The 21,342-nt window shown below is 38.2% G+C and overlaps 1 protein-coding gene and 1 long non-coding RNA gene across 2 annotated transcripts in view; one reads left to right on the forward strand and one right to left on the reverse strand.

Annotated features, from left to right (window-relative positions):
- ncam1a (neural cell adhesion molecule 1a) overlaps positions 1 to 21,342 on the reverse strand; it is a 473,099-nt gene that overhangs the window by 377,918 nt on the left and 73,839 nt on the right. The gene's annotated exons all lie outside the window — the stretch shown is intronic.
- LOC119786822 lies at positions 88 to 1,920 on the forward strand. Its single transcript, XR_005281239.1, has 3 exons — positions 88 to 535; positions 618 to 712; positions 1,491 to 1,920. It is a non-coding gene; the product is annotated as an uncharacterized LOC119786822 (long non-coding RNA).

A 21,342-nucleotide genomic window follows, 5' to 3' on the forward strand; every position in this document is an offset into this window, starting at 1 on the left:
GAAGAAAGCGCTTCCTCTGATCCGGAAACTCCAGACCCCGTCAGCATTGTCTCTGAATCTGACTCACCCCCTGAGCTTGAATTGTCCAGTCCCGGGTCCGAACCACCAGGCCATCGACCTATCCGAACACGTCGTCCTCCTGAGCGGTTCCAATACTCCAGGCTGGGCCATCCACTGCTCCAAAGTATCCAATCTTTGTTCCATGGACTAAGCACCGCCTTTAATTATGTTGTTGAAATTGATGAGGTCCAACCTTCCCTTACCAGTAAACAAGCCGTCTGCCGTCAGCCCGCTGCATGTACAGGGCCGTACATGAGTTCAGGGGGGGAACGTGTAGCCCTCAGCTCCTAAGTCCTTTTAATTTGACGGGCCACGCCCTGTGCGACATCACCCCAACTCTATTTACCTGCGGAGTCAGAGTGCCACTCCCTCCTCCATTCCCCACCTGTGGCTGTTGCATGCTCTGTTGGCGTCTCGTTTAAAAAAAAAGCTACTGGATCTTCCTAAAGATCTAATATTATAAGCTGTCTTTTGGGTGAGTGTTTTAACGCTACAAAACCAATCTCCTAATGTTTACTAACATCGTGTGATTACTCACCAAGCGTAACTTTTTACAGACTCGCTTCTCTCTCACAACTTGGGCCAAACCGCTCATGTTGTCTTTCATTAATACCACTACACAGACGGAGATCAACTTGTCATCCCTTCAACGGTGAGTTGTTAACTCCGATTCGGGTCATTTATTTTGTTTGCAGCGGCTAGATTTAAGTTTATATTCCGCGATCTGCGTCTTTTGTTTGTACCGCTGCCTCCACTTAATTCCTTGCCGCGCTGAGTCCCAGCGTTATTATGAATTTTGAACTACGTTTGTAGTGTGTAAAATATCGCTTCTGCTTGTTTAATATAAATTATTTTTAATTTACATTCAAGCCGAATTTTGCTTTACATTTTAGTTTAACAGAAGCGCCCCTTTTTTTCCAGCTTTTGACTGGATCATTAGAAAAGCAATGAGGTTTAGTTTTTTTTTTCTTTCTTCCTTCCTCTTACCTCATTGAAAATTAAATAAATATTTGAATGTAGCTACGTACTTGTGGAATTTGTTGCGCAACTTAAGAACTTAAGATCTGCTTGAGTATTTTTCTCTGCTCAAGTAATTTAATTGGAAAAGAGTTTTTTTTTTTATATACATTGAATATTCATGATTTATGGGAAAAAAAGTGCACTTGATTACAATGTGTTTTTGAGTATCTAAAACTTTTGTGATAATCTGTTAAACGATTTATTTCTTTATTTATATAGTTATTTGTTATAGCTATATATATATATATATATATATATATATGTTTGTATATATATTGGTAAAATGTGTAAATATGGAAAACTATCTGCATGTATAAATGTGTTCCAAAATTTAATGCACACATATTTTAAACATGCAGATCTCATTGGTTAAGAACAACTGCTCATTTGTTTTTTTTTGACCATTCTAGGTCAGGTTTTTTTTTTATGCCAGAAAAAGGACATCACCCTCACTACAATCTGGTTCACAACAACTTTTTTTTCTTCTAATTCAACTGAAGATGGCGAGCTAAGACCTCTACCTGTGCGGTAGGATACAGACTCTTCTTTCCTATAAGGATAAAAACTATTCTCTTCCCAACCCTGGATTACCATAGCGTATGGACTAACAATCTAACCTAACTGAACCTTGGGGACAATTAATCAAAAACTGTTTTGTTATTAATGTTTGTGTGTTTGTTGTTTTTTTTTTTTGTGTGTGTCTTGGCCACTTTAATACAAAACTAGTTAAACCTTATTTTTGTCTCTGTGATTATTCACACCTCGGGCTCCTCAACGAACCCTCTTCTGGTAACATCTTTCTACATCTATATAGTCAGTTCCTTGTCATTAGCCTTTAACAAGCGTTACAAATGGGTGTGGAAAATCTGCTGGGATCCTGATGACTTTGGGGTAGAGGGGTCATTAAGGCATGGCTGAAGTGGAACAGCCCATGTACTTGGAAAAAAAAAAAAATACTAGGGAGAGAAAGGTCGCTGGAGGTGACCGGCTTTGCAACTGGCTGAGAATGTAGGCAACAGATGGAAGGGAGTACCATGTGTCGCAAGCAGCTGACGCAATCCTTCACAGCTGTCCAATGAGCTGAGAGCATGCAGAAAAATAACAGGGTAGGCCCAGAGGAGCTCACAGGTGGTATGTGGATTGAGGAGTAAACATTCTAATTGCTCACTTTCTGGCTGGGCTCTCTCTCAGCATTGTGACTCCAGCCGATTAGAAGGCCTCTGAGTGCTGGCAATGAGGTAAGAAGAAGAGCGCTGGACACCATACCTTGCACCCGAGGTTTTCTTTTAAAATCCATAACTTTGATTTTCTGCGTAGCAGTTGAAGCCCAACAACCACACCTCTTGACACTAGCTGTGGACTACTCAACAATAAGGAATACCCCAAGCACAGTTTAGATCAAACAAACTAGCTACTCTTTCTGGTTTTGAACAGATTTGCAAAACTATAGGCTGAGCAAAGTTAATATTTTCACTTAAATTTAGATTACACAGTTCAGCTTTATAAAACCTGAAAAGTGTGTCCTGATGTTGAAGGATTAAAAAAAGAATCCTTAAAATACTTCTGCTGACCAAATGATGCCAATTCCTGTGTGTAAGATATGGAAATGTTAAAGTTTACCACTTGCAAGCTGAAACTCAACCCCAGCTACAGTTTTTTCTCTTTTTTTTTTTAGGACGTCTTGTAAGTCATGTGCAAACTGACACACAAAAACTTCTTTGGTCATTTTTGCATCAAAAGAGCCACTAGTACAATTCAAGGCTCTGGAGAGAGAAATAGGCTACAGGCTTATAGATGCATCAACACTTAACTACTGAGGAGTCAGTCTGATCATCAAGCAAGTTTTAATCGTAAAGAGTAAAAAAAAGGACAATTATTTTTTGCCTGCCACAGTCTTGTATAGACACACAAAGAGAGAGAAAACAACAACAAAAAGATCTGTCAGTTTATCGGAGCGTTCCACAGCTGTACTTTCATACCGCCCGTAACCCAGCGCTATAGAGAGAAATTGTTTACGGCTGTAACCATGCGACAGGAAGAAGCTCATAGACGTCACTTATTTGTTGATACATTTCGCTCATCAAATTCAGAGACGCCAGAGCGGGAAATCTGACTAAGATAAGTGAAAATACATTTTTGGCCAATAGAGCTATTAAGTTGGATTGTGGATCAATAGGCCATGTTGTTGATCTCATCAAGCTAATCAACTTCTAACATACCAAACTGATTCTAACTTTCTGACCTCCATGGTCAGTGGCGGTTATACTTCCCGGGCGAGAACCACTCCAAGCGGCAGTTATATCTTTTTCGAAGCACGCGTCCTGCCCTCGTTTATAAAAGGAGGGTGGGACCCCCCGCCCTCGCTGCCCGGTTTCCCAGTACAGTGTTGCAAACTCAGCAACTTTGTCCCTATATTTAGCAACTTTTCAGACACCTCCAGCAAATTTTTTTTTTTTCAAAAAAGCGACTAGCGACAAATCTAGCGCCTTTTCTGGTGTCACTGGTGGCTTTCGGAGTCTCTTATGTTATATCCAAGTAACGTCTATTATTAATTTAATGTTATGCCATCACATTAAGCAATGCTCAGTGAAAAAAGTTAAGACATTTTAAAATGTATCCTGTAGAAAATGGCCATATGCAGTATTGCTAAAATTATTCAGGATGGCCTTGTAATTTCAAACAGAAAATCTTTTTATTAGATACTTTTTAGGATTCCACACATTTTCTCTGCATTAGAAGATTGGCATACATTATAACTGAGAATTTATAATGTGATTGTCAATCTCTGGAAATCATAAAAAGGAAAGCTGTAGGGTGTTATTCAATAGAAATCCTCTTTTGCTTCCTCTCCTCTATTTTCCCCCTATCCCTACTATCTGCAAACATCTTTTCCGCCCATCCCCGAACACACGGATGAATGGTTAAAGGATGTACCACTGATACAACTTTGAAAAGAGCTGTCAGTCCTGCCCCCAGATCACAGCATTGAGCAAAGTCAGGGACATGTGATTGGTGTTCAATTAGAACTCCATTTGTTAGCTTGTTGGAGCACATCACTTTGCAGTGAGGTCACCAACCCGTGTCAGTAAATGACTATGGAAAGAAAAATGTTTTGCTCTAATTTAATCTATTAGAAACACAATTAGGCACAGAGGTGATGCTTTTAATAGCCACAAATTGAACAGAGTACCTTATAACTTAAGTTATTAAAGGGAAACTATCCTCATTTATCAAGAGCCCCTCAACTCTTCTTATTAAGGCTGAGGAACAAAACGCTGTTGCTTTTTCTTATCATGACTAAAGCAACCAAACAGCTATAAGAGCTAGCCGTACTACCATATATAATCAATATGAAATCTTATCCATCCATCCAATTGTTATTACATAGATCCACACATAACCTCCTCCCTTTTGCATCATTTGTGAGGTTGCATTTGACGGGAAAAAAGGGAAAAAAGAAAAGAAAAGTTGCAACCAAAGCATGTAATGCAACCCTGCTTCTGTTGCCTTCCTGGCGCATCCCATCAAAGTTAACCTGAAAGACTGTTTAAAGATTTTGAAATTAATCTGGATTCCATATGATTATTTCTAGATGACAAGAGCAATTTCTACTAACCTGACTCTGCCAGATGGATTTGCTGGATTTGCTCCGCATATCCATCTGGAAACCTTCCGTTGAAGTAATTTTGGGAAGGGGCGAAAATACTGGTTAGCTGATTGGCCTATGTTGGTGATAGACAGGCCAAATAAACCAATCAGATCAACGAAGCATATGACGTACTAACAGAGCGACGATGAAAACACAACCACAAGCCAGGCTAACTCTTGCCGAAACCAGTCGGGAGAAGAGCAAAAACATCTTTTCCTATGAGAAAAGCCTCCAGGGCATGTGTTTTGCTCTTCTTTCAGTGAAGAAATACTTTGTAATTACGATAAAACTTGCTCGATAGCCACGCTAACGCTAGTTTCATCAGCTGAAGCCACCATGTTCTTTAGACTGAACTGTCGCGCTTCTCGTTGCGTCACACTTCAACCCGCCTCAAAGCCAACGCTGATTGGACGTTCGTTTGGTGAACGGCTCCAAATTTTCTTTAAAGGAAAGTAGCCAGACTGATCTGCGAGTGAAACCTTGAAAGCTTGCGAGATCAGGATGGTCTCACGAGGCTAAATTTCTACACAATTTTGCAATATTTCAATTTTCAACTTCTCTGTAAATTGCCTAGGTGACATGTGGCGCCATTTGATTAACCTGAATTGTATATTTTCTGTTCCTCCCACTGTCCAAAAACATGACTGTTAGGTTAATTGGCTTCTCTAAAAAATTGTCCTTAGGTCTGAGTGTGTGCATGAATGGTAGTTTGTCCTGTGTGTCTCTGTGTTGCCCTGCGATGGACTGGCGACCTGTCCAGGGTGTACCCCGCCTCTCGCCCATTGACTGCTGGAGATAGGCACCAGCACCCCTCGCGACCCCACTTGGGAAAAGCGTGTAAAGAAAATGGATGGATGTATATTTTCTGTTTGAATACGTAGATATGAGTATCATGCATTTAAAACTATGTTTTGAAGACTGGGATCTGTGAACAATAAATCAGTCAAATTTTGAATCTTATGTCTCAGGTTTTCCGTTAATGTTTGGGGGGGGATTTAGTTATTCCCAAAATACTAGATGTTTTTGATGTTCTTTGATTTAATGAACCCAATCTCACCCATTTTCTTATGGAGATAGACAGACAGACAGAAAGACAGGATATAATATTACTAAACAACCTTTGGGTTTATTAAACAAACACATTGAGCATTTGCACAACATAGATAAGTGTGTGCAAAACCCAAGCAAAGTCACATTTTCCACAGTTCTGAGTGCTGAGATTACTCCTGGTGGATAGTTTAGTGTTTGAGGTCGACATGCAATTTTAAATATTACCAGACCGTACTGCATTTTAGCTAAAAGGAAAGCTCCATGACGGATCGTTTCACAGAGCTGAAGGTTCACACTGGATACTCCCCATGGAGAAGACTCGCGGACTTAAGGACAGTGGGTTTAGCTGGTGGGGGGGTCCTGTCCTTTCAACATATGCACAGAGGCAGACAGCCAGAAGCAGACAGGAGCATTTAAGGCGGGGACTCATGCGGCGAGGGCCTTGGACAGCATCCAGAGAGACAAGTGAAACAGCTTAATCACACCCAGACTTGGAAAGTTAAAATGAAATCCAAATGGGGGAAGCTTGTAAAATTTATGAGCTCTTTGAAATGAGAGACTGCAACTTTGCAAGGAGTTCTAAGAGAGTGTGTGTGTAGCACTTACTCCCTGAAACAATATCACCAAAAACCATTACAGTCATGTCCTATCACTATACTAGCTGTCATGTTCACAACATCCCAACAATTAAAAGAATGCTGGGAGGGTTATATCAGCCTTTTTATTTGTATGACTGATGTTTACAGCAATGTAGTCAAAAACACCAGGACAAGAAAGAGTTTTCATAAACTACTTGGATCAGCTACTTGATTCTTTTTGGCAAAGGGCCCTAAATGGTCATACATCTTTAACTGCAAACAGAAACGTGTATTTACTGCAGATAATTACAGGGAGGTGGTCTAGATTCATTTAAGACAAGCATTAATTGAGATATACCATTAAGTCCAACACGAGCTGCTGTGCCGACAACATGGTAATTAGAAAGAAGAGATTCTTACCAAAACCCCCAAAGGCAGAAACAAATGTTAAAACAATGCTAAACATAGATTAGAGTGGTCAAAATGCCCGAATATAAATTCTATTGCCAAAAGAACCGTCTTAAAATGTTACTGTTAGATTGGATTAAAGATACTGTGGCAGAAAAACAAAGGACACTTTCCAAAAATAACTGATTTGAATTGAAAGTATGGGATTACTATCAGAAAGACAACATTTTCAGAAATGACAAAGAGTGCATAAAGTTCTGCAGAGGTTCTTTTCCAGGTTTGAAGTATAAATAAAGGAAACGTTTAGGGGAAAAAAAGCCATGATGTTGGAAACAAGAACTTTATAGTTTGATTTGATTAGTTTTTTTTTTATCGATTCAATTACTTGTTATGTAGACATGAATACTGGTCATTGATATGTAAGATTACTTCAATGTATGCAAGAATCCACAATTGAGCTGCTGATATGAGGTGAAAAATATGTACTTAATATTCAACTTTAATAATGCACAGGTACTATTGACTGTAAACATCCTCACAGTATAGGGGTGTGCAACATGGCTGAAAGAACAGAGCTGTACTTTGTGCCACATGTAAATTGAAGAATTCCGCCACAGAATGATGGGCCCAGAGGACAACAGAATGTGCAGGGAGGTGCAGGGTGTGGTGGAAGCTGTGACTGACGGCAGCACTCTGGTAGTTTGCAGCAAGCGACACAAACATGGCGAGCAGAGCAATCACTGTGTGGATCATTTTGAGACAGAGTGGTCAGATCTCTCAACTGCCTTCAGACAGAAGGATTGGGGAAAAGAGAGGAAGGTTGTGTGGAGGAGGCCAGCTGCTCCTTCCAGTCACATACATTATTGTTTGGGCCATCCAAAAAAAATTGATCAAAAAATGATAATTATCTATAACTTGTGACCCGAAAAGTGTCAAATCATTATTTTAGACTTGAAAAATGAGGGACACTTCCTCAAAATGTGTTTTTTTTTCTTTTTTTTCTTTTTTTTTTATAATTTTCGTTTTTAATGTAGTTATTTTTTTCATATTTATTTTTTTTTATCTCGTCTTCAACTTTTCTCCCGAAGGCATTTTAATATCCATTTAAGGATTCAATGTAATCTATTAGGAGCTTTGCTTTAATAATTCACACTGGTGAATCCGCGGCACTCTAGAAATAAAATACTGCTCCAACTCAAAGTAACTGCTTTAATTGGTAACAATCAATTTAAGTTTGGCCAATTTAATTAATTTAAGTTTTTAACTTAATAAATGATCTGGTGTAAACTTGATTCAGTTACTTATAACCAATTACAGCAGTTCATTTAAGTTTGAGCAGCAACTTAAATTAACTGCTTGGTGGGTTTGTGGTTGTCCTTTGTCGTTTTAAACTAATATACCCTCATCTACATATATCAGTTTAGGTTAAAATTATAGTTTCAGTTGATTTCGTCCTAATAAAATGTTGGCCTCCCCTTAAGAGCCAATTACCAAAAACTAAACAGTCCCTTATCATGGTCCTCCGCGATGTCTATAAATTTTATTCTACATATAAAAGCCACAATAAGTTCAAACTTCATAATTATATTTTTCAAATGAGCTTCAGCTGTTAGATTTTTTTATAAAACAAATTCATCTTTCGGATGTAGACTGATCACTGCATTTTTCTAAATTTGACTGAATTACAGAAAAAACAAAAACAAAAAAAACAATCTATAAACCAAGAGTCTTTAGTACCAAATTCCAAAAATTAGCCACATGTCTTTGCACCTTGTTTTTCCATTCTTTAATAAATTTATGAATTATTTATTTATACAGTAAAATATTTGAGACTCACCTTTTGATGATAAGATGAGATGATGTGAACCGTGGACCCAAAGGAGTAGCAGTTGGAGAAAAAAGAAAGGAAATGAGAACTTAGTTATAAACAGCAATTAGTTATGATATCTTCATGAATGAAGCCGGCAGCTTTGAGCTTTACAGCTACACAGTCGACACAATATGACTTCCTATTAGGATTCCTATTTTGAACTGACCTTTAAATAAAGACAGACTGAGGGGATCTGTAGCTTGTGTCCTTACTTCTCATCACCTTTTACCCTGAGAAGGTTCATACCATTTATCATTTGAGTGGTAATATTAATGGCTTGCCTGCAAGAGAAGTGGATCACATTCATGCACCTTTTAGCTGTACTGACTTACTTTTCATTGGCTTAATTACCACCATATAAAGGTATGGTACCACAGGAAAGTATTTCCCCCTAAGAGATCTTTTTCTCTTTTCACTATTTTGCCTTTTAAATGGGATGGATGAAAAAAAAAATTAAAAAAATCAATGAAAATTGCAATTTTAAATTAAAAAAATATCCTTTTATTGTCCAACAATGGGGAAATTCACTCTCTGCATTTAACCCATCCCTTTGGGGAGCAGTGGGCAGCCATTGTGTGGTGCCTGAGGAGCAGTGTGGGGTAAGGGTTTTGCTCAGGAACCCAGACTGCAGGCTGTGGGGATCGAACCTCATTCTCAGAGCACAAGCACACTGCTCTAACCACTATGTTTTTCTGGGAAACAGTTGTAAGAGATATGCAAGAGAAATAACTTTTTTCCCCTAACTTTTGGGGATGTAAATAAAAGAAAAAAAAAATAATTGGATGCCGTTTTATAATTATTTGCTTTTATTAGAATTATTTTATTTATACTCCGTTTGTATTTCATGGGTTTTGTACTGATGAACTATTATGATGTATAATGTGTGATTCATCCTTTATTAACTCTTGCTAAAGATCGTTCCAGATAAAGGTCATGCAACGGACGGGTTGTGAAAGAGGCCTGGAGATCCTCTATCACATGTTTCTTCTAAACATGTGTTCTTGGAACAATTCAATTGTAAAACAACCACATGCTTTGTTTTAACATATGTGCTGAGGTTTAAAGTAAGATCATTTTGTTTCCCTCTACCTTAGTTAAACCTCAGCTTGTATAATTAGGGACATGCCCTGACTTTAATAAATAGCGAGGAGAAAGCTGAAGACCGGCAGAGTGGGTTGAAGATTTGGAAACTCCATAGTCTCTTCCTACTCTCCTCGCGAGTAAAACTAAATTAATTGTCTCTGTGCCTTCTTTCTTTTCCTGTATGTATGTATGTATGATGTTTTAGGTGCTTAGACCTGACAGTTGTGTAAGAGGTTTTCAATTTAACTGCATCAAACTGCTTCCACAACATTAAAAAAACATTAAAAAAACTGTAACTTTGACCCTCCTTGTCTCAGTAATAGTTTTCCACAATGAAGATTGTTGCAATCACACCAATGAAGTAGTCCTTAGCCATGGTGCATTCAGCAATTGAGAATTTAACTTATTTCTTCATTTATGTTTCCCGGTTACCATTAAGAGTCCTCAAGAGCAAAATCTGCTTTTTCCAGAGGTTAGCATGTTGCACCTCTGCTCTAGAATACCTCCACCATCCACTGCAGATAATAAAACAGGTAGATTCTGGTAGAAAAAACATTATTGTAGCACGTTTCCCACCCAATGCATGATGCTGTTGACTACCTGGAAAGATCATAGTCTCCCAATGACAGACTACGGCATTCTAGGCACACTAAGAAGCATCTCAGATTCCTCCTTCTAAAGCGACAGGACTTTATTACCAGCACTGCTCCTAACAAATTCCATTTAATCAGTTGGTAATTGTTAGATGTACATTTTGTTCCTTTTCTTTTTTTAACTTTATCCTAATAAGGTGCTATTTTTATGCTACTTTTACTGACTGTACAATAGGGCTGCAACTAACGATTATTTTAAAAATCGATGAATCGGCCGATTATTTTTTCGATTAATCGATGAATCGGACAAAAAAAAATTTTTATATTAACCTCTTTATTCCAAAATAAAAATTTTAGACAGAACAAACAAGCACACAAGTACAGGTTGCTCATTAACTGTACTGGTGCAATATGAAAAATAAATGTTTGTGTAAAAACTACGCAAACTTACATGAGAAATGTAGCTGTACATCCACAAAATATAGGCTACTTTGTTTCATAAAGCGCAAAAAGAGACAGGCATTTTTGTTTTTTAAAGCTCCTAAGGGGTTCAAACAATAGGCCCCCCCATTTCAACAAATGAGTTTTTTTTAGACTAGAAGAGTTCTGCCTTTTAAGACAGGAAAGTATAGCAGTTAAAGTTGCTGCTTGAGAAAATACTGAACCATAGAGATAAAAATAGCCCTGTGATTCAAATTATAAATTGTATTTGGAATAAAAATGAGAGAACTAGGGGTGCTAAAAAACACATCCTCCAAAGACAGGTATTTACATGGGAATGTGGCAGATAATTAATTGACATATTACTGATCTTGCTGGATTTTGTTCTGCTTTACTTCCATAAATTGCAGGATCTTCTTTTCTTTATCTTTGCCAGAAGATTTAAACTTTAAAAGCCTTGCCCTCATAATTTGCAAGTTAATTTATTTATAAAGAAAATATAAACGCTGCTTAAACAAATTTAAATGAAATTAAAAGTAAAATAAGTAGCCAACCTTATCACTGTCTGTAACCTACTAACAAGGTAAGGAAAGCATCAGATGAGCTACCTGAGAAACTAAAGTTACGTTTCCCCTCTTTAAAACCAAACAAACATGGTCGCTCACCCTGCTGATCAGCTCTCTTCACTGCCATTGAAGGCTCCAACGTGTTTTCTTTTCAGGTGCTGCATCATAACAGTGGTGCTTCCGCGCCATGTTCATTTGTTTTTACAAAAGTTGCATGTTACGACTTTTTTCACTTTACAAAGCGCAGGCTATTTTAATTATTGTGATCAATTTGCGCCGTCAATCCCGGCGCATGCGCGCTTCATTTGCAGTCTGGACGCTGAGGGTAAACTCCTCACTAAAATCCTGCGGCTCTGACTGCCGTGCTGAGAGGGATTCCTGTGGGAGAGGGAGAAAGGCGTTGGGATGGGGGAGGCGCCCCACCGCAGGCAAAAGCCGCCAGTGACACCGTAAAAAGTGGCCAGATTTGTCGCTAGTCGCTTTTTTGAAAAATAGTCGCTGGAGGGGTCTGAAAAGTCGCTGAGTTGACAACACTGCAACTGCGGCGCTGACTCGCTCCGCCATATTTTTTTTTCTTCCCCCGGATGACGGCGGCGGCGGATGACGCATTAATCGCGCGACACAACTAATCGATGATTAAATTCGTTGCCAACGCTTTTAAAAGTCGATTTTTATCGATTTTATCGATTCGTTGTTGCAGCCCTACTGTACAATAAGTTTCTCTTCTAAAAGGCATAATTAGCTTTTTTATAAAATCCCATTCTTGTCTTTTGTTCATTTTTTTTTTACCATTTTGTATCTCTCCATGCTCCACTGAAAGTGGCAGCACCCGAGTTCCTTTCACTGGGGGATAACAAAGTAAATATTTATCCAATCACCATTAAATAATACACCATTCTTTTTTCTTCCCCCCCCCGATACTCCATGCAACAGGAAATAAAAAAAAATTGCACTGAATGATCATTGTCATCCGCTTGCTTTTTTAAAATGTCATATGTTTATTAGGTTTTACCCAATGATTTACGTCAAGCATCCCCAATGTCTGTCCTCGAGGGCCGCTGTCCTGCAGGTTTTAGAGGTTTTCTTGCTCCAGCACAGCTGATTTTAATGGGAAGCTGATCAACAGGCTTTTGCTCAACTGCAATCAACATAATCAGCTGTGCTAAAGCAGGGAAACCTCTAAAACCTGCAGGACAGCAGCCCTCGAGGATCGATTTTTAGGATGGCTTGTTTACATGATCAAACAGTATTTTTAGGTGAAGGCACACTGTATTTGAGACTTGGGGTGATAGTTATCAGTGCACACATTTACATTTGAAGTTGGCCTTTGAATAGGTTACCATCTACAGTATGCATTCTTAACCCTATAATGCCAAATGTATCATATTTGATACATACTGTTTCTGAAATGTTTTGCGTCTGACACCTTTTGCATAATTTAATGGTAAAAACTTTGCTCAAAATCCTATTGTACACAATCAGATATACCTGATAAAAGAGGGCAGAAGACTACACAAAAAATAATTTTGACTTATCGCATAGTAATAAATTATTAATATCAAAAATGTATTTCTGTTTTTTCTTCTTACATATTTTGTTAAAAGGCCAAATAAGGACTTCAAACAAAAAAAAAGTAATTTTCTGTTTTGTTTTATTCTTGGATCAGGCTTTAAAGGGTTAACTACCACATAATTACAAAATGTTTGCTAGCCAACATATATGATTCAATTTGCCTATTATTAAAAGTTAATTAAAAAAGTTAGTTGACGAAAGATGAGGTTACCAATGCAGTCCCTCCCCACATACTGACATTGACTAATGATATGCCATGCTTTTCAATTTCAAAAACACAGAACAGAGAGAAGTGATGCTCTATATGGGCCAACTCAGTGGTTGGCTGCCAACTCAGTTACTGAAAAATATATATAAAAAAACATTTCTGCAGGAATGAATGAAGCAGTTAACAGTTGAGCAATGTCTTCAGCTTCTTCAGAAAATTGTTAACTTTAAAACAAGAGTGTTGTAAATAACTGTGGTCAGTGAGCGGTCTAGAAATAAGTTTTGCTGCCACAACTGATTTGGTAAGACTGCCGGATGCTCCTTAGATAGTTTTGATGGTGACTAGAGAAATAAATATGGAGCTGTGACATTTGAAACACTGTCATTAAATAAAATGTCTCCCTGCAAGAACTTAGAAGGAAAAAATATCTCTTCTTTAAAGTTAACTACCACTTTAAAGTGAACCAACTAAATGCTTTTCTTTTGAAACCTTTGTATAAACGGTCTAAAGTCAATGCATTCAGTCACCCTTTACTGAAGCTCTTCTCACTAAGTACACAAGCATTTTTGTTCACCAACAAGTTCAAACTGAATTAATGAATTCAGCTAATGAAAAAAAAAACTATATAAAATGTAGATTTATACTTACATGCACACATGTATATTAATTCATAAACATTGTTCTTGTTTGAAAAAAATGATCAAAAATATTCTAATAGTAAGTTCAGTCATTCAGTTACAGAAGTCTGTGCTTATTGCACCTTTTATGAAGAAAGTCTGCCTGTCGGTCTGTCTGAGCCAGCATACAAATCAAAAGCCACAGAGCATGTTCTCTATTTGAAGCACTGCAGCTTGAACTGTAAAAAAAAAAAAAAAGAGCCTTTGGCTTTTATCCTTGTAATTTAAAGGAGTCACCACCATGTCTCCTCTATACTGCTATAGCTAACTCTGTGGTGGCGTCCAAGCTGACAGCTGGAAACAAGCACAACAGAGCAGAAAGTGTGCCAGTGGCAGGACACGCATGCACAGATAAAAGGCTTAGCAGCAACCGAGACATCTTTAGACCACAAAGTTTGGCCTTCTTTTTTTTCCTGACAAATTGACTGGGTTTGAATAAGTATGTTTCAAGTCAAGGTCATAGAAGACACAAGCAACCACCTAACCAAGCAGTCAGACACAGTGTGCACCGTTTACATCTCTCCCTCTGTGCTTTTAGAAAACACAGAAAAGGTGAGTTTTGGATAGCACATGTAGAATCAGTCTGAAATACCTTTAAGATTAATATCAAAGTATATCAAGTAAGCATACCTGTGTGTGATGTACCAAGCTAAAAACTCTAAATTTTAACAACAAAATTGGCTGATTCTGACATATTGCCAGCAATTGTCATGTTGGGCTACGAGCTCCATGCCTTTTGCTTCAACCTGTCATCAAACAGAAGGAGCTTTTATCTGCTGTTTGCTAATTTTGGACCTGGATTTTACAGAGCATTCTTGTATTCATTATGGAGAGCCGAACAGCGGCACTGATGTCTCTTGGTTCCCCAGATCCTTCAGAGAGGCTCCCAGTTTGGGGAGTCCAGGAGCTACGGAAATTCACCCAGACAATAGAGGTAAGGTTGAACTCTGACAGGTACAGTGACAGATCAGAACAAAAACCCAGGTAGAGAGTGCACCCAAGCAAGGCAGAGTGGGCTTTCCATGCCCTGTTCTCGAGTTTAAAGAGGATAGCAGGAGAGTGGAGGAGGGCAGAAGTAGACTGAAGCAAGACGAAACCAGAGCAAGGGAAAGGTAGTGGATGGCAGGAGCCTGCTTCTGTAAGCTAACGGCTGGTGTTTGGAGAAGGACAGCAGTAAATGGTAAATGGCATGTACTTATATAGCGCCTTTATTCAAGTCAGGAGACTTGACCAAAGCACTTTACACTGCATTCATTCACCTATTCACGCACACACACTGATGGTGGCAAGCTATATTGTAGCCACAGCTGCCCTGGGGCTCACTGACAGAAGCGGGGCTGCCGTAAAATGGCGCCAGCAGGCCCTCTGACCACCATCAGTAGGCAATGCAGGTGAAGTGTCTTGCCCAAGGACACAACGACACTGAAAGTCGGAGTCGGGGCTTGAACCGTCAACCCTTTGATTTCGGGGCAAACTCCTACATCCAACGCCACTGTCGCCCGCAGTAGATCCAAGCAAGAGGCTGACCAGAGACGGTAGGTGGCTGGGTCATTTCTGGAGCTAAGAGGAATGAAACTGATGCATAATTGAACGGTCCTTTTTAGGTCTTAATTAAACGGCCTTTTAAAAAGCCAAACACAAACCTCCAAAGAGCATTCCTTACTTGATCCAATGTCACCATTATTTTTTCTATTGTTGATTTTGATTGATAAAAGCTTAAAGCTACAGTGCTTAATTTTCGGTGACATCCAATGGTCAAGCTGCAGACTAAGATGAGACAAACAAATCTTCCCACCACTTTTCTCCCTCCAAGAACACAGAGGCCTTCATGGTACAAAATGGCTTCTGCATCGTCCGCATCAATTCAATTCAATGCAGTTTATTTATATAGTGCCAATTCACAACACATGTCATCTCAAGGCACTTTACAGTTCCACCAGATCATCCAGTCAAATTGATTCAAAGTTTTCTACCTAAGGAAAACCAGTTGATTGCATCGACTCATTGACCCAAATACAACCCCTCACACTAAGCATCCTTGTAGCGACAGTGGAGAGGAAAAACTCCCTTTTAACAGGAAGAAACCTCCAGTGTGAGCGGCCATCTGCTGAGGCCGACTGGGGTTCAAGGAGACAGAAGCAGAGATACAAAAAGCAGCTGTAAAATGCGGGAAACACACAGCCATGCCGAAGAGCTCCGAGCCAGCTCCCATGTCAGAGGATAAAGAGAGCACATCCAGCCAGTCACGGTCAGAGAAACAGGACTACACTGGAAAACAGGCCGATCTCCAACATCTATAGACAAGGGTGTTGATGGCAGCAGCACAGCTGATATTTCTCTCCAGGATGGAGTCACAGCCAAACAGGAACAGATTAGGCAAAGCTACTATGAGAAAAAGCAGAGAGAGCAGAACGTTAGAGATTGAACTAACAGATTCTGCAGAGTGGGAGAATAGAGATAGAATGAAGCAGGATGATGAAAAAGGGGTCCCTATGTCCTCCAGCAGTCTAAGCATATAGCAGCATTACTATAGAGATAGATCAGGATAACCTGAGCCACTCTAACTATAAGCTTTATCAAAAAGGAAAGTTTTAAGGCTAGTCTTAAAAGTGCCTCAAGGACCAAAACTGGTAGTTGGTTGCATCACTTATCTGGTCCAATGAGGACGAGGTTTGTTTACATAGATTAATTTTTAAATAGCTCTTTATTAATCTGTGTAAGATATAGAGTTTATATAGTCCTAACCTGCCGCAGTCAGATTAGCGTAATAGCAATCTCTACAATCACTAGTTGGTCACCTCTGTGCCGCCATAGCGCAAAGGCTTCTGCCTCCATAAATGTGAGACCTACTCCGATGTAAATATAAATAGCAATTTCTAGGGCAATGCAAATAAAGATTGAGGATTTCATTTTGTAGATAGTTATAAAAAAAATATGCATAATGTATTGTGTTTCTGTCAGTAACTTAATATAATTATTACACACTGTAGCTTTAATCTGTGCCGTGCTGCTTCACAACACTTCACATCCACATCCAGGCCCTGACTGGTTCTCATGACAACACAAAAACAAAAAAGGTAATATTTTCCAACTGTTGTTGTTGTTGCATTGCTGTTATCTGCAGAACAGTCCCTGTTTGCTAAGCTAGAAATCTGTCTGTTGCACAAAAAGCAATGTCAAAGCCAGTAAACTTTTTAACCTTAAACCTTTCTTGAGATATTGGAGAGTTAAACAGGGTAAATGCAACCATATCTTTCCTTTAGCTGCTGGTGCAATTTAATAAGTTGATGCACACAAAAGGCTGTATGCTCAACATCCAAACATGTTTTGGGAATAAATTGTGGAAAAGATCCTTTGAAAAAACTTATTGGAAAATTTCAAACTCTTTAATATTCTCCATTAGATTTGTTTGGTTACAGACGTTTTACAAACTTCTACCCCAGCTTCCTGTTGTACTGCATTTTAATAGCTGTGACTTTCTTGTGGTGCATGTGAAATGCTCTGCAGCTATCTGTAATTTATAATCCGTGTTGCCCAGGTCCAAGGTTATTCGAGGCTTTTAGTGTGGAGGCAAAGATTTAAAGCTTAGCAGAGTATATGTATTCAGTTTCTGGATATCATGCTGATCCTGCCTACTCTTCATTTGGCTCCAAAGCTGTGTGGAAATGTAAGGACAAAAGAAACTTTTCTTTCTTGCGGTTTTAGGCCACACTTTACAACTGAAAGAGAAAACATTACATTAATTTGCACCGCATCTCTCTTTCATTAATGGTTTTTCAAATCATTCAAATCCAATCATCATTTTAAACAGAAAAGAAAAAATAAATTTCAAGGCCTAAATTGATGCAATTATCAAAACAGTTGCACACAGAGTCGATCAACTTTTAAGCTAATGAGCTCGGAGCTAGAACTCAGCATGGTATTTAAAAGAATGCACTGTCTCCTCCTGAGTATTGTTCAAACATTAAGCCATGTCTAAAGTTCTACAAATTAGCAGCTTTGAAAACGTATGAAAGGCATTAGTCATTGAAGACTGACGTAAACTTTCAAGCTTGCTCAACTTTTTAATAGACTTTAAACTAACAGGCTTGTGGCGCTAGATTTGTGCTTGTTAATTATGCTAAGAAAAACAGAAGAATACTTTTCTTCGTTTAGAAGAAAAACAGAAGAATACTATTCTTCGTTTTTCTTTTTTTCTATTTTTGAAAGCATTTGAATCTCTATAGAAGCTCCTTTTGTGCCCTTTGTAAAGCTAACAATCAGTGACTCCACTCAAATTTCAGGGGGAATAACAATTAAAACAACAACGAAATAAAACGTTGCAAATCTTGATAGCCACACTCACTCACAAAAATCAAAATTTTTAAACCTATGCAAACTGTATGGGAAGTATCACAGACAAAGCAGCCAAGTGGCATTAAATACCACAATAGGTATGTCTTACAAAAGCAATAGGTTAATAATTATAGGGATGTCATCTTTTTCCAAATTGGCCTTGTTGGAGATGTAAATGTAATATATTTTTATATCAATAAGCTTCCGTAATCGAATAATACATACACAATCATATTATATGCCAGACTACCAGATGCATAATCAGAACATCCATTATCTCAACTCCAGTCTTTAGTCCTGCATAGCAGTGAATTCAATTGAAACATCATTAGTGGGGTTTATAGAGGAAATGACCCTCATGTCCTCCTGTAAATTATCTGATGACAAGATTTCTCCTACATCAGTTAATGCATGACCAAAGGTCAAGGCACTGATACAGAAAGAATGGATTTCAAAGAAACAAACTCCTCGAGGGAAAGAAGACTGTCGACTGTTAAAACCGGTTGAAAAACCTGCCAAGAGAAAATATAATCATTACTTTGAGTTACATTTTTTTTTTTTTCTATTATGCCATTTTGAAAAACTTTTAAATCCTATTTTTGAATCACTGCTCAGGATAGACATATGGTGTGTTAGAAGTGCTAATGTGTTCAGCATCCCCATAGGATCCTCTATAGTTCTGATTTTGTCCTGGTAGTGAAAATAGTGTAAAAGCCAAATCAAACTGACCATTTAAGTAGCGGCCCTAACCCTTGGATTGTTGACAAACTCACTATGAGTCCTTATCTAAAGGTAATTGTTCCAATTTCAACATTTTAAATTATATATATACTTACACAGATGTATGGCTTGGAAAGAAGAACTTTTGCAAAAAAACATTTTGTCCAGTTTTAGGTCATGGGGCTTAACAGGTTAATATGAATAAACCACACAGGCAGTGACAGTTATCAATTTGCTGAAAATTATTATGAGCATCGGAATGGTCACTGTGAATCTGTATTCATATTATTTTCAGCTGCAGAGCTGCAACATATGAATACAAAGAGCTGAGGAGACTTGGGCATCAGACTTCAGGTTGTAATGGCCGTTAAAACCTTCTGCTCTCCAGCTTTGTGGCTTTTTGAAAGTAAAAAGAAATTAATTATGAAAATTACTTTTAGTTTTAGTCTATTTTTTCCCCCAGTGGACAAAAGCTGTGTTGTTTTTTCAGAAGGAAGACAGCATTTCCCATGAGGAAAACCTCTGCACAATTCTATATCTTCAAAACAAAGTATAAATCCACATATAACATACATATCTGTGCCTATTCTGTTAAATAGGCACAGATTTACCTACTGTCTTAGGTAATTTCAAATGCAAACTTTTTCAAAGTGGAAAAAAGTCCTATTTCCTCATTCATCAGAGCCAGTAAAGCGTCAGTCATTGATAAACATCTAGTGTGTGTAGTGCTTATAAAATTTGTATAAATGTAGCAAGAAATGCTGCTTTTCTCTTTAAACGAAATACACCCTAATTTTCACGTCCAGCATAAAAAACGAGCATGCACATTTTTGCATAGGACCAATGACATCAGACCAACAGTGTCCCTACCAAAGTTGAAATCAAACCTATGCCCTTGGATTCCAGTGGCTGTGAAGAATGCCAAAACAATGAAAATAAGAAACGTTTATACTTTGATTTTGTACCACATTACTGGACTGCCGGTAACGTGATGTGCTGATGGCTTCAGAGCCTTGAAACACATAAACACAATGTTTAAAAAAAAAAATAAAAATAAGGGCATGAATGAGAAGACATAATTGCAAAATGTCTCCTGGAGTAATAAATAATAAGAGGTGAAGAAAAAAACTACATGGAAGATTAAAGTAGCAATAGAAACCCTTTGTTAGGTTTTATCTTCATCGGCACAACACTGATGCAATACAGTACTAACACAATAAGCAACTACCTGAAGTAGCTTGTGCCAACCGAAGCTTTACATTTTCTTACTTTTGTTGTACTGTGGCGAGTTCCTGGACCAGATCCTCAGTGTGATGCAAACCGATGTGCAATGGTTTCAGATTAAATGGAAATACAGAATAAAGTTCAAGAACAGAAGAACATTCTTTTTTTTTTGCTCTGGTTAAAAAAGTGAAAAGAAAATAAGCAACTGAGTGTTTTCACTCGAGCGCAAAAAACACCATTCGGCAAAATAGCTAGGGAGATGTCTTACAAGGTGCCTAACCGATGCATTTGAACAACACAAACAAACGCTCTTTGTCAATGTCACCCCTGCAATCACTAACACTTATAACCCCCCCGCCCCAAAGAGACACATTCCTCCAGGGAAAGACGGGAAATAGCTGTGATTCTCATCAGTAATCTGTCACAAACCTGTGAGTGATGGCTCTAAAACAAAGATCCAATATTATTTCCAATGCATCAGTCATTTTTTAACAGCATGTTACTCTAAAGAAACACAATCTGTGGGCTCTGTTACAACCAGCTTCTGAGTGACGCCCGGCTGCCATTGTGACACCTAAGATGTAAACAACACTCCACTGAGACACCCTGTTTAAGTCAAATCTTAGCAGTAACAGAGAGTGTGGTGCCATTTTCTCTCAATTGGCAACATCATTGCCAGTAAAATCCACATACGAAAGCAGTGAGGTTTTTTAATGCAAGGGTATTTTTTCTAAGTTCTTGTGAGGGATTTACCTCCTCACTAATTGGTGTTGCAAACAGACATTTTCTGTCTTAAAAAAAAAATAAAAGAGTTATTGGTGGAAGGTTTAAATCTTTGTCTTTATTTAGGCAACTTATTTTTTTTTTTTTGTTCTCACCACTCTCTCTCTATATATATATATATATATTTATATATAAAAACAGAGCTCTTAAATTTTTGTATCGACTATTATGTTTTTATTATGTTTATTATTATGTTTCTATTAGTTTGTTTTCTGTGCCTCATTGGCCATTTTAAGTCCACAAGGTTTCTGCCTCCGTCTGCAAACCTTACAGTGCTGAATAAAGTTTCCAAAATCTCAAAAGCTTATCACAAGGAGATAGTTTTAAAGACAAGAAATAATGTTTTATTTTAGAAAATCGGTCCCTATAACAATGCCCCTGCATCTTTACATTGAATTTTTAATAACCAATTGCATCATGACTTGTTTTTTCAATATAGGCTGTATTTAAAAGCTATTTTAACGATTAAGATCCATGTAATGGACTGGCAACCTATCCGAGGTGA

Source organism: Cyprinodon tularosa, unplaced genomic scaffold (assembly GCF_016077235.1).
Source record: "Cyprinodon tularosa strain WSP-4 unplaced genomic scaffold, ASM1607723v1 ctg28, whole genome shotgun sequence".
NCBI lineage: Eukaryota > Metazoa > Chordata > Actinopteri > Cyprinodontiformes > Cyprinodontidae > Cyprinodon > Cyprinodon tularosa.